This window comes from Ceratotherium simum, chromosome 5 (assembly GCF_057802395.1).
Source record: "Ceratotherium simum simum isolate JZ-2026a chromosome 5, ASM5780239v1, whole genome shotgun sequence".
In the NCBI taxonomy this organism is placed as follows: domain Eukaryota; kingdom Metazoa; phylum Chordata; class Mammalia; order Perissodactyla; family Rhinocerotidae; genus Ceratotherium; species Ceratotherium simum.
In genome coordinates, this window is record NC_141904.1 from 82,774,354 (window position 1) to 82,784,806 (window position 10,453).

The following is a 10,453-nucleotide window of genomic DNA, read 5'->3' on the forward strand; positions in this document are numbered from 1 at the left end:
ATATTTAGGAAATGAGATGAATGTGTCTGATTCAGTATGTTCTGATTATCTACCATAGGCCTGATTTCATACATTCTGTTATGTTTCATTTTCCCTATAAGGATATTCATTCTTTGATTCAGAAAGTGTGGTAACTGTATGCAAAAAGCAAAATATCACAAATGCATGTTAAGTTTTAAGAAAAGCCTCAGATTTCTTCTAGTTTTCACAGTTAGATATACTGACAAATTCTAATAAATAATTTCAATTTTATAGAAGACAGACACCTTCAACATACATCTGCCCCAGGATGAAAACTCAGTCAGGTCCTGTGGTCACCTTAAACTGGTGAATTACTTCTCTAGGGCTGCTATAACAAAATATCACACACTAGGTAGCTTAAACAACAGAAATTTATTTCTCACAGTAATGGAGGCTAGAAGTCCAAAGTGAAGTTTCAGTAGGTTTGCTTTCTTCTGTGGCTTCCCTCCTTGGCTTGCAGATGGTCACCTTCTTGCTGTGTCCTCATATGGCCTTTCCTCTATGCACACCCATGCCCGGTATCTGTCTCTGCATGTCCAAATTTCTTCTTCTCATAAGGATATCAGTCACTTTGGGTTAGGGCCCACCCTAAAGAACTCATTTTAACTTAACCACCTCTTTAAAGAACTTATCTTTAAATACAGTCACATTTTGAGGAACTGGGGGTTCAGACTTTAACATACAAATTTTGAAGGGATACAACTTGTCCCATAAAACTAGAAACACAGTTTCAATTCTATAATTAGAATACCAAGCCCCAGATATTAATCAAAGTACTAAATTTGATTGAACGTTACATTCTTCTTCCATCTCTCCCATCTCAGGCCTTGTTAGGTGCCTGTATAAAGAAAGAAGAGCACTGAGCTTGGCTATTCTGGTCTCGCCACCTTGTATTTTTCTCCCTCTTCCAAACTCCTTACTTGCCACTGTTTTAGGTTTCTCTAAGATCAAACAGAGGCAGAGTGGAGAAGAGGTAAAGGGACTGGCCTAGACCTAAGTCCTAAGCCTGTCTGGTTCTGATATTCAGGCTGATTCCGTCATGGACAGTCTTGGGGCCTTTTCAGTGATTCCAACTGGGCCTCTCTTGTGCAATTCCTTATCCCAGGGGGATGTATCTGTATTCTAAATGAACACTTGCTTAAGTTGGTTCCCAGTCACTTGATATCCCCAGCCTTCTTCTGCTGAGGTCCTTTTTTACCCCTCAGGTGGCCTAATTGGACAGGTCTTCACCTGATGCCATTTTGAATCTCTGTAACCCATGGTCCTCCTTGGTGAAACAGGAAACAAATCCTTGCTCTGAGAAATACAAAAAGATCAGGCTTATCTCAACACAGAAGTTCTCTTTTCTCTCTTAGACCCTCTAGATTTCCTCAACAGATGTCAGTTTTAGCTTATTCCTGAGTTCAACTTTAGCTTTCTCAGACATGAAGAGACACCAGTCTTTTTTGTGTGCCAACTGCATGAAAGAAATTTCATAACTGAGTGATCCCATTGAAGCCTACTTCCCTAGACTAGCACTAGAAGGTATCATTCTTCCACTACTTTCTCATAAAGGCTCTGGGAAGGGTACTCACCTATCTACAAGGGCTCTTTCAAAGGAAATAATTTCACCAATCTCCTTCTCTTCTCTCTGTCCCCCTTTTACATACTTGCTGTGCCTGAAGAGTCCAAGAGTCACAAAACAGATTCTCCTACATTTCTTTTGAAAATGATTCATATAAGAAGCTGAATCTGTCGTACATTTGCTTAAATATCTTAATATGTACTAAATTAATGCTTCCATTGAAACTGAATCAAGAAGAGCCCCTATTACACATTCCATGCATATATACACATACATATATGTGGAAATGTTTACACACTTGCTGAAATCAATCTTTATACTTTGTCAGAATATTTAATAGCCAATGGGAACTATGTTTATGATTTTCAATACTTGGTTTAATATTTGTACATATGGTTTGCATCTTTGTCTTCTTTTGGTTATAAATTTTCCTGCCCAATAATCTATCTCTCACATTGTGATTGAACTCCTATTATTATATAGGTCATAGACTAAATATGAAAAGCCAACAAGGAATATATAATGTAAAATCAGCCAATAGTTGGGAATTTCTGGAGGCTAGGATGAATCTGAGGTAAATAGAATACTGCATACTTCAAATGTGTTTCTTTCTAATAAGAGCAATTAGGAAAGACACTAATATTAAGCTGAAGATCTAAAGTTATGTATTGCAATCCCAGTATGACTGGTTAACTGTATAAAAATTGCTGAATTTCTTTGAATATTAATTTATCCATAAAGAAAACGAGGGAGATGGATTATATAATCATTACATTCTTTTTTGGGTAATTTTTAAAAATCTTGAATGATTTCATTTCTCATTTAAATGGTACTGAATTATTTGCAGATGACAAAACACTTGAGAGCATATGTATATTTTAGATTTTTTTCCAAAATTTGTGTATATATAGTTAAGAGAATAAATTTTTAGGGGAGCTATTATACAGCTCTGACTCTGAATGAGAATTAATCAAGTGAACTTGATTTCTGTATGGTCTTACTTTAAATTATATAGTCCATTTTTTATGAATATGTTGACATACAGCACAGATCTGTCCTAAGATGACTTTATTCATTTATATGTTTATTTTTAATAAAGTCCCAAGGCATCTAAAACCACGGCTGTGTAGCTATAGTTATTTGTTGATTGTGTGATATGGCAGTTGAAGACCAGACTGAGAAACTGATGATTTGTCCTTACCTTCTGGTTTACTCAATGACTCAGTAGTAGTTAGTGAGGCATTTATTTTGGCCATCTCTTTCTCTCAGTCTCTCATGATAGAAGGATGAATGGATAGATAGATAGACAGAGAGATACATCACTAGATAGATAAATACATAGATATCATTTAATGCAAATTAAATTATTCATCCATGGAAATTTAGCCAGGGCACCAAGTTTGTTCTAACATGTTTGACAGTTAAAATAAAAAATGTTTGACATTTAAAATATGTTTGACAATTTTATTATTAAATTATTTAAATCTTTAAAAAAATATTTACCAAATATTGCCAACCATGAACAAATACTTTAACCAGTAAATTAAAAATTTGGCCTTCAATTCATTTACCTCCCTTCCCTAAAATTATGCAGAAGAATTGCTAAAATAAACTAGCATTCTTTCTTGGTGCATAGATTTTAATTTTTAAGTTTTTCCACTGAGTTATGCTATTGATTCCACAGCTATTAAACTACCTTGAAAAAAAGACACTAACTAAATCTAGTGCTAGATGCTCTGAAATGGAATGATCTTCCCACAACTACTGACTACAGGTAATGGAAAAGAGATCAAGGTCCTTTTTTATGACAGTGCTCTTTTGCAATAAAAGATCCAACATTTTAAGCTTTCCTCTGCATTGTTCAGTAAGTCTTGTATTTTTTCTCACGTTTTCTCTTTGCATGTTGAGTGCTTTTTAGTATACCTTTGTGTATAGATAACCCTGCAATATTCTTATCTTCCTGTGAGAATTCTGTCTATATAATTTATAATGTATTTTCACGCTACATTTCTTTGCTTCTTTTCCTATAGGACTTAATAGCTCTGCATAATGCATTCCCATTTAATTAAATGATAAGTAGGGCTGTAGGCCAAAATCAATCTGAATCTGAATGGGCCCAATTTGTTTCATACTCACAAGAGGATTTTATTCTATAGTATTTTGTTGGTACTTAGAGAATAACACATTTTAAAAGTGGTACAAGTTCCATTCTTTTAACTTAATAGAAAACTTTACAAAAATGTCTGTACCTGAGGGCCTCTTTAATTAAGATGATGTCATCAAAACCAAAAAGAAAAAAAGTGACTTCTCTTTTTAAATAAATTATATTGTTATAATATATTTCTGTCATTAGCTGGGAAATAAACATTTTATATCTACGGAGGCCAATGTCTTCACAGAAATGATAGAGATATGTTGTCAAGGGTGTATTTATGTGACATATGTATTTTTTTAGGATTTGATTTATATATTGTTGAAATATACAGTTTCTTACGTGATGTAATTTGAAGATAGTAATACTGGTTTCTATAGTAGGGTAATAAATAGTGTTTCTGGAATCAGAATGTCTCCAGTCAAATCTTGGTTTTTCCATTTGTTCCAAAACTATGCTTTTTCTTCACTTTCTTTTCTAAAAATAGCTCACTAAATAATCCAGATTCCTGCATCTATTCCTTCCTCTCCTTCCCTTAAAACCTTTGTTCTATATTCTGTTTTCTCAGAGCCTATTTTGGTTTTTATTAATCCATAAAATACTACTGCTAAGGTATTATAATGATTCTAATAGTTTATTTCCATTTCTAGATAAAATTAATGTTATCCATGTTTTAGGTTAAGTAACTGGCAAAAACATACTTATTAAAAATACTGCAGAACAAACACTAACAAGGAAAGTGTTTGCTAAATATCATAGGTTACTCTGATTTTTATAGGGTGTGAAATAAAGGATCAATCTTTTGAAGAACACATATATTAAGAAAAAATAAGTAAATAAAATAAGGAAAAATCAGTAACTTCAATGCAAGTTAATTTCTATATTAAGTTATTAAATATAAGCGCAGGTTCTGAATTCCCACTCTCTCTCACACTTACCATGATTTATAACCTCATGTAATTATTTAAACATTTTTCACAAACTGGAAATCCATATAAACATTGAGGTCAACTGTGGTAGATGTCAGATGAACAATGAGATGTTCTCTAGTAAATCTAGTTGACAGGAAAATCCATATCTCTTTACAATAAATGTTAGGAAACACGAGAAAGAAGATGTGTAATGTATGATAAAAGGTATAACCTAGTCAAATTAAATCTTTTTTCAGATCTTTAACCCAACCTGATTAATGAGCTAATTGAATCTTGCTTTAACTCCCTAAATTCTGACCTCCAGCTTTCTCATCAACACAGCAAAGTTAAATTCAATATGATACTTGAGCAAACACAGACATTTAGGTCCAAGTGATTATTTCAAAATTTCTTTTCTTTTCTTTTTTTTTTTTTGTGAGGAAGATTAGCCCTGAGCTAACATCCGACGCCAATCCTCCTCTTTTTGCTGAGGAAGATTGGCCCTGGGCTAACATCCATGCCCATCTTCCTCTACTTTATATGGGACGCCACCACAGCATGGCTTGACACGTAGTGCATCGCTGCGTGCCCAGGATCTGAACCTGCGAATCCCGGGCCGCCGAGGCAGAGCGCGCACACGTAACTGGTATACCACTGGGCCAGCCCCCTTCAAAATTTCTTTTTAACTAAAGCTGATGGCCTCATTAAAGAAGGTTCATGCTTCTGATTCGAAGTTTTCCCTTCTCTGAGAGCAAGCATTCATTTTTTCTGTTTTCACAAAGACAGTTTTTAAAACTATAGTTTAACACAAGTGAAAAAACATAATACATAGATCAGAAGAAAATATAAAAGAATTTAAATATAATTTGTGAGTAATGAAGTTTTTTATGATTCATGGTTATGAATGCAGACTCTGGAAAAAGAAGGCCTAGGTTCAAATCCTGTTTTCGTCTTTTAGCTGCTCTAGGACCCTCATAAACTTAGTCTCTTCAACTGTAAAACAGAGATGTTAATACAACTTGTCTCAAAGCGTTGTATTAAACAAAATTGTATACAAGAAAATTAATACATTGACTCAGATACTAAGAACTAAAACAAGTCAGCTCTTATTATTATAAATTTCTACCCAACAGGTTATACTTCTCTGGGCCACTTAAGATACTTTTGTCTCATAGTTATTTGTAGGTCCTTCTCTTATTAATGAAGTTCCTTAAGAGACACATTCAGTTCACTCCCACAGTCCCACTCTGACCTGCCCATAGCAGTCATTCATCCATCCGTTCATTCATCTATTCAACAAATACTTATTGAAGATGTTCTATGTAATTTACTAGGGGACAGGATGGTAAAGGAGAGGTGCAAAGTCCTTGCCTTCACAGCTATTACAATGTAGTTGAGAACACAGTCAAGTAAAATTAAACATATTATACATTAAACAAATAGACCAAAAAAAAACGGGGTGGGGGAATTGTACATATGAATGTGTGCCGTAAGTGAAAAAATGGAGTTGGAATAGAGTATAAGATAGGGGATGTAGGACCTAGGTTAGGTAGATACCCAGGGAACATATCTCCCTGGTGAAGTGATGTAAAAGATGAGAAGCCACTTACTATGAGAAGAGTGGAGTAGGGGCAGTGCCAGAGCAGTGGGATCAAGGAGAACAGGCCAGTCAGAAGAAAAAGCTTAACATGATCCAAGAATCTGAAAAATACTCACATGGCTGAAACAGCAGAATTAAGTGAGAGTCGCCTGAAGTAATGTGGTAGAATCATGCCCTCAGAAAATGATAAGGGATACATAAAAAAATTTTAAGCAGGAGAGAGGGGTAATGTGATTTAATCTTTGAGGTTTTTTTTCATATCTTTGTGGAAAATGTACTGTTGAGGGGCAAGAATGAAAGTGGGAAAAAGAGTTGTATTGCGCTGTCCTGGCGAGAGAAAATGACTGCCTGAATTACGATGAGGAGGTAACAGTGAAGGGAAGGCAGATTTGATACAAATTTGAGTTGAAATTGATGGGATTTACTGATTAATTGGATGTTAATATGAGGAAAAAGAAGCTATGAGTGATTTCTAAAATTTTCTTTTTAAAATACAAAAGACTCTAAGGAGAAAATGCCTTACAGTGGAAAGAAAGCAAGACCGCTCTTTGAGGCCTGTTATATTTGAGTTTTAAAGTATATTTGTGTCATCACAGAAATGATCATATAGGTATGTTAAGAAGGAAGATGGATATCTGTGTCTGCAGTGCACGAAGAGTTCTAAACTGGAGTTTCATTTGGGATTCAGCCCATAAAGAGAACATTTAAACCCATGGGATTTGATGAGCTCCCTCAGAAGACACAAAAGTGCAAAGTTGGAGAAAAGACAATCGAGGATTAAGCCCTGAGAAACTCACTATTTAAATTTTACGTAGAGGAGCAGGAACCAACAAGAGATTGAAAAGAATCTACCAAGTATTGGTAAAGTAGATGAAAAACTAGGAAAGAGTGGTTTTGTAGAAGCCCAGAAAACAGAATATTTCAAGGAGAAGGGAGTAGTCAATGTATGACATGCTCTGAAAGCTTTTCTGTTCTCCTTTACCTTAAAGTCTTAGAAGAATTTTTAAACTATTTATTATATCCAATTCCTCTCTTCTCATTCTCTCTTGGACCACTTCCAGTCAGTGTCTACCCCTGTGATGAAGGTAGGTCACCAATTCTCAATTTTTGTTGTTATTTAACCTATTAACAGAATTTGACACAGTTGATTTTCCCCTCCTCATTGAAACACGTTCTGCATTTGGCCTCTAGAATGCTACTCTCCTGTTTTTCCCCTACCTTACTGGTGACTCCTCCTCAGTCTCTTTTGCTGGGTTCTCCTCAGATTTCTGATTTGTATTCAGGCTTTTGCCCAAAGTTCTTGGTCGTCTCATGCAGACCTGTGGCTTTAAATACTCTGTGGTGATGATTCCCAAAGTTGTATCTCCAGCTCAGTTCTTCTGCCCTGAACTCCAGCTTTGCATGTGCAAGGCCTATACAACACCCCCACTCCTGGATTTCTAATATGCTTCTCAAACTTAACATCTCCATAATTGAACTGATATTTTCTTGCAAAGTTTTCTCCTCCGGTCTTTCTCATATCAGTGAATGATGGTTCTTCTTTTCCATTTATTCACGACACATCTTTGAACTTATCCTTGACTCCTCATTTCTTCTGACATTTTTTATCAGCAAGTCATGATCATCTCTACCTTCAAAATATCCATAATGTAACTACTCATTTCCACCTCCATTGCAACCATCCAGTTTCCAGCCACCATCTCCTCTTGCCTCAATCATTACAACTTCTTCCTAATAGGTCTCCCTGCTTTTCTCCTTGGCCTTCCATAGTCTGTTAGAAATAAAGCAGGTAAAATAATATTTTTAAAATCTAAGTCAGATAGTCTCATTCCTAAGCTCAGAAACCTGCAATGGTTCTGTCTCAATCAGAGTAAAACTTGTCTAATTATATGATTTAGCCTTTTTACCTTGCTGACCTCACTCCTTCCTTCTCCACTCCTTTTCTTGCCACAGCAGTAGCCTTGCTGGTTCTCAAAGTCTCTTGTCCTAGGGCCTTTGCATTCACTGTTCTCTCTATCTGGGAAGTTCTTCCCTCAGATATTTGCATGGCTGAATCTCTGATATATTTCATATCTTTGATTAAATCTCACTTTCTCAGTGGGGTCTTCCCTACTATCCTATTTAAAATTGCATCTCTTTCCTGGCATTCAACCCCTCCAAACTGCAGTATTTTTTTTCACAGTGCTATTCATCATCCAAATATAAACTTCCTAAAGACAGGGATATTTGACTATTTTCTACACAGCTATATGCTGAATCACTGAAAGAATTCTTGGCATATGGTTGGTGCACAGTAAATATTTGTCAAATGAGTAAGTTGAAGACATAGAATAGGATTAGGTAACATAGAGGTCATTTCAGTGGTAAAATTTGGGGAGAACCCTAAACGTACTTGTTTGAGGTGTAAATATGAAGTGGGGAAGTAGAAATAGGCTGTGTACAATGTTTTCAAGAGCTTCAGCTGAGAAGGAAGAGAGAAATGTGAAGGTGGTTAGAAGTGAAATGTAGGGTCGGGATATGCTTTTACTTTATTTTTTGTATTTTAACCTTGAAGATTGAGAGTATATATCTGTAGTGATGTAAAGGACCATTTAGAATAAGAGAAATTAATGATGCAGTAGAACAAAGAATGTAGCCAGAGGACCAAAGTTGTAGAGGTGTCATAGGATGTGATCCAGAGCACAAATAGGGAGATGTTTTTTGTTTGTTTGTTTGTTTGCCTGTCTTTAGTGAAAGGAAATATATTTCTTCCAGGATGATGAAAAAGAAAAGGGGGATAAATGTTTACTGAAAAAATATCATTAAAAATGCTTCTTTATTGGGGCCGGCCCGGTGGCGCAAGCGGTTGGGTGCGTGCGCTCCGCTGCGGCGGCCCGGGGTTCGCTGGTTCGGATCCCGGGCGCGCACCGACGCACTGCTTGGCGGGCCATGCTGTGGCGGCATCCCATATAAAGTGGAGGAAGATGGGCACGGATGTTAGCCCAGGGCCGTCTTCCTCGGCAGAAAAAGAGGAGGATTGGCGGATGTTAGTACAGGGCTGATCTCCTCACAAAAAAAAAAAAAAAAATGCTTCTTTATTTAAATTATTCTCAAGGAATGATAGCTAAACTGAAGGCTGTTTTTCAATTTGGAAAGAGTCACATTTCAGCATTATAAAAAATTAAATGAGGGCCGGCTCCGTGGCTTAGCGGTTAAGTGTGTGCGCTCTGATGCTGGCGGCCCGGGTTCGGATCCCGGGCACGCCCCAAGGCACCGCTTCTCCGTCCAACGCGAGGCCGAGTCCCACGTACAGCAACTAGAAGGATGTGAACCTATGACATACAACTGTCTACTGGGGCTTTGGGGGGAAAAAAAATGAATAAATAAAATCTTAAAAAAAAAAAAAATTTAAATGATTTACTTTATAAAATTATTTAGTAGAATGGGAGAAAAGATAAACACACGGTCTGATGTTTACCAACATGGGTATGGCCCAAAATAAAGGCAGTAGGTGAGAAAATTAGGAAAGGGACAAATAGAGACAAAACTTGAATCTCAGTCTTTTTATTCCAAATCTCATGCTTTTTCTGATATAATTCACTATACATTTTGCTTAAGCTTTTTTTGTGTGAATATTATGTTTAGCTAAGCATTTCTATACAATTTTTCAAGAAATGACATTATGGGGCTGGGCCAGTGGGGTAGTGGTTAAGTTCATGTGCTCCGCTTCAGCAGCCCGGGGTTTGCAGGTTCAGATCCCAGGTGCAGACATACACACCGCTCATCAAGCTGTGCTGTGGTGGCATCCCACATACAAAATAGAGGAAGATTGGCACAGATGTTAGCTCAGGGACAATCTTCCTCACCAAAAAAAAAGAAAAAAGAAAAAAAAAAGACATTATAAAAGAAGTTTTTAAAAAGTCCATCCATATAGGATTTGGGAAATATACTTTAACTCCAATATTGTTAGTTTTGTCATTTTGCAACAACCAAAATGGTAGGAGAGATTCAGTATAGGGATAAAACAATCAAACTTGTCAAACATCTTCAGTCAATTAGTATTTTAGCCTCTGATAATGTCAACTGATATAAAATTAAAGAAAAATGCAGATATAATATCCCTTTGATCATCAAATTACCATCTTTATTTATATTTTGGAGTTCTGATATAATTATTCTGCAGGATGTAAACTTCCTAGCAAATAATTACCTGCCACCTCATTGTT

At 36.2% G+C, this 10,453-nt stretch overlaps 1 long non-coding RNA gene across 1 annotated transcript; it reads right to left on the minus strand.

The window, feature by feature from the left end:
* Positions 1-374: 374 nt before the first annotated feature.
* On the minus strand, positions 375-8,054 carry LOC147917131 (uncharacterized). Its single transcript, XR_015552374.1, has 2 exons — positions 7,467-8,054; positions 375-1,317 (listed from the first exon to the last, which is right to left on the minus strand). It is a non-coding gene; the product is annotated as an uncharacterized LOC147917131 (long non-coding RNA).
* Between the last annotated feature and the right edge of the window lie 2,399 nt (positions 8,055-10,453).